The sequence below is a fragment of the Podarcis raffonei genome, chromosome 16, assembly GCF_027172205.1.
Source record: "Podarcis raffonei isolate rPodRaf1 chromosome 16, rPodRaf1.pri, whole genome shotgun sequence".
In the NCBI taxonomy this organism is placed as follows: Eukaryota; Metazoa; Chordata; class Lepidosauria; order Squamata; family Lacertidae; genus Podarcis; species Podarcis raffonei.
The window spans coordinates 30,290,751-30,294,791 of record NC_070617.1 but is presented as its reverse complement, the minus strand read 5'-3'; the positions used below and the strand labels follow the sequence as shown (position 1 = coordinate 30,294,791).

The 4,041-nt window shown below is 45.9% G+C and overlaps 1 non-coding gene across 1 annotated transcript; it reads left to right on the top strand.

The window, feature by feature from the left end:
- Window positions 1–357: 357 nt before the first annotated feature.
- On the top strand, window positions 358–425 carry TRNAA-UGC (transfer RNA alanine (anticodon UGC)). The gene has a single exon. It is a non-coding gene; the product is annotated as a tRNA-Ala (tRNA).
- Window positions 426–4,041: the final 3,616 nt, after the last annotated feature.

The window sequence follows — 4,041 nt, the reverse complement described above, 5'->3', positions numbered from 1 at the left end:
GTCTCCATGATTTAGGAGCCCCCCTGAGCTATGGTGCGGGGAGAGGGGGTGGGAAACCAAACCACACACGCACAGACTTGGTCGAGGGGAAATCTCCCATTTGTGTACAGCATGTCCGCTGACAATAACCTGGAACTGAATTGTACAGATCGCAGGCTTAAAAGAATGTAATGAAAAGGATGGACACTTAGCAAGGAAACACCTGCCCTCATTGAGGATGAGGGATGTAATGTTTATCCTAATAAAAATGTGCTAACAATAGCCATCTATCATGTCAGGGAAAAGCCTGGCTCAAAACCCTTGAACCATGCTACCTTTATAGGTGTGTGTTTATGTGCCTGCACACACACATATGGACCATAGCTCAGTGGTAGAGCATTTGCTTTGCATGCAGAAGGTCCCGGGTTCAATCCCTGGCAGCAGGAAAGACCCCTGCCTGTTACCCTGGGTGCTAGCTGCCAGTCAGTGTAGATAATATTGAGCTGGCTACATCTAAGCTAGGTACCGCTGTGGGTTAAACCACAGAGCCTAGGACTTGCTGATCAGAAGGTCGGTGGTTCGAATCCTTGCGACGGAGTGAACTCCCGTTGCCCGGTCCCTGCTCCTGCCAACCTAGCAGTTCGAAAGCACATTAAAGTGCAAGTAGATAAATAGGTACCACTCCAGTGGGAAGGTAAACGGCGTTTCCGTGTGCTGCTCTGGTTCGCCAGAAGCGGCTTAGTCATGCTGGCCACATGACCCAGAAGCTGTACGCTGGCTCCCTCGGCCAGTAAAGCGAGATGAGCGCCGCAACCCCAGAGTCGGCCACGACTGGACCTAATGGTCAGGGGTCCTTTTACCTTTACCTTTACCTTTACATCTAAGCTACTTGATATACAGCAGCTTCCTATGTTCTGATACACTGGGGATGGAGAACTGGTGGTCCTCCAGGTGTTGTTGGACTGCGACTCCCATCAATCCCTAGCTGCTGGGCAGTCCAGTTGGGGATGATGGGAAATGGAGTCCAGCACCTTCTGGAGGGCAGCTATTTCCCATTCCCTGCTACACACCCACTCTCCCCGCTGTCTCCAATGATCCCAGCACAGTGGGCGTGGTTGCTGTGTGATCAAAATCCAAGACTCGCCTGGAAGCATTCATGGCCTTTTCAAGTCTGCCTTTATGGTTGGAGTCAATGTGGAAACAAATCCCATCTGCAGTGCAATAGCTCAACACTAGGGGCAGCAGGACACAGAAATCCACAGAGACCTGACCAGTTCCTGATGACCAACATCAGCTGAGAGAAGGGGCAGCCAAAGTGGTGCCCTTTGGCCGCTATGAACTACAACTCCCATGACCATCAGCCATTCTGGCTGAGGCTGATGGGAATTGTAGTCCATAACATCTGGGAGGGCACCAAGCTGTGACTACCACTGGGTTAGAAAATGCAAACAAAACAAAACAAAAACACACACCAATAATCCCACGTAATAGTGACAATGTCAGAAGCTACTAGAAGGTGCAATGTGTGGGAAGTGCAGATAGGTACAATAACCACTAACTATACATTGCCCGATATGTTCTGTGCATTATTATTTAAATTTCATTATGCACTTCAGGAATGTAAAATTGTGTGTGTGTGTGTGTACCTGAAAAAATCTATATAAAAAGGCAGGAGGCCATTTTTTACAGAGGAACAAACCTTTTAGCCTTAGGGCCTTTAGGAAATATCTCTATAGAGTGAGTGTGTGTCTATGTGTTTTCATGCGCATGAGAAAAAGAGACACTAGGGATGGGAAGATCTGTCAGTTTTGGGTTTTCTCAATTTTTCACTTTCCCACAGGGATACCCACCATATTTCTGCATCTTTTTGCCATTTAAAAAAAAAACTCCTCGTGAAAATCTGTTAGCATTTTGGCATGCATTCCCCCTAACATATAGTCTCTTTTTTGCAAGCCGCTTCCCCTAACATAATGCATGTTTGCACGTTATTTTCACCCATGTACACATATGATGTTTATGATGTTCACTTTCCTCAAATAGATGCAATTTTGCACGCAAGATAGATGCCATTTTGTACACAAAAGTATATGCACACTTCTAGACTTTCCTTTCTTTTGTCTTATGCTGGTTTTGATGTGTGTGTTCGCTCATTTATTATAGTAAGTCAACTTTGAGTTACTTTTTTTTTTTAAGTGACTAAGATTTATGGCGCTAATGATTATGGATTTCACATTACGGATTTCACATTGCAAAATTCAGAGAAATGCACATTTCAAAGAACAGCTCCATTTCCATTTGAACATTGTTTCAGGAAATACAAATTACTCCTGTCTTATTGGATTGATGAACCCCTTTCTTCCCCCGTGTTTTAGCTGCGTGGGATTCATGCTTATATTGTGTTGGCCAATGGCTACAAACAATAATAAAGACTTTCCTTTCTTAGTACTGTAGATTAAGCAGCTTCCCATTCAAATCCTAACCAAAGTGGATTTCTCCCCCACCCTGAAAACAGACAGGCAAAGGAAGACAGGATGATTTCATCAACCCATTGAAAGACTTTTCTGCTTTCTCTGTAACGGATACTGCATCACACAATATTTCTTAAGTAAATACTGGGGGAAGAGGCAGGATAAGAATCGTACACAGGCCTAGTAGCTGAGAGATGATGTATCTAGGCCCTTTCCATAACACCTGTTACAGAGCTCAAATGCACCAGGGTGCGGAGGAGCTTCTGAGCCTCACGCCAAGTCGATCTCATGCGTTGTTTTTTTTACAGACAAAAATGTGCTCCATTCCTTTACCTCCCAGAGCTTTTCTTGTGCTGCACTCGGATTGCAATTACATGCTAAATATCTGTCTATCAATAGGCTGGATCCCCTCAATTTGTATGACACGCTTTAACGCAGGCCTAGCCAAGCCTAATGGAATGACAGCTATGCCCTCAAACCATAGACCCAAGGGCTCCTGGGATACTTCTCACTGGAAGGCTTTGGAGGGGAAAGACAAGAAAGAGAGGAGGGGGAGAGAAAGAAGGAAGGAAAATCAAAACACTCCACCAGTTAAGGTGGTGGGAGGGACGACGACTAAACAGCACTAACTGGGAAAAGGAGGATAGTGCTTCTGTGAAAGGATATAGTAAAAGCGAATTGATGCTTTTGAATTATGGTGCTGGAGGAGACTCTTGAGAGTCCCATGGACTGCAAGAAGATCAAACCTATCCATTCTGAAGGAAATCAGCCCTGAGTGCTCACTGGAAGGACAGATCCTGAAGCTGAGGCTCCAATACTTTGGCCACCTCATGAGAAGAGAAGACTCCCTGGAAAAGACCCTGATGTTGGGAAAGATGGAGGGCACAAGGAGAAGGGGATGACAGAGGATGAGATGGCTGGACAGTGTTCTCGAAGCTACCAGCATGAGTTTGACCAAACTGCGGGAGGCAGTGGAAGACAGAGGGCCTTACTGGCTACTCTGAATAAGTCCCCTTTTATTAAATCATCCTTTCTGCCTGTTCTTGGACCCAGAAACATTACAGTGTGTGCCATAACAGAGAAGAGTCTGGGTGCAGTTGCTGAAAAGACGCTCCTTTCCCCAGTTCCAGCCAGGTGTATTTCTGAGAGTGTTACTTTGGGGTGAAGCAGAAGGAGCCTGTTGAGGAGGCTGAGAGGCCTTGCCATGTCTGCAGGATGTCATGTGCTCGGTAAACACCCTCCTGAAGGCAGAGGCATGATATAATTTATGTGTTCCCTGTAGCTGCGACGCTTGAGATCTGGAATGTGCCCCGATTCACAGCCGCTCAACCAAGCCAAATGATGGGCGCCATCCAAGTTTTGCTGCCCTTTAGTGAAAACGTTTCACACCAGTAACATTTATTTGAAATAGTGTCATGGGGTGTTGTTTTCCTTGGGTTGTTATCGTTTCTAAGGGGCTGGGTTTTCTTCTTCTTCAACCTTTCCCCCTTTGGTTCAACTTGCAGACAAAGAAAATGGGGTTTGGTGGGGAGACACAATATAGGAAGCAGTCAGCCAGTGTCTATATCTAGGCCAGAATGGAGGAGCTGTCCTC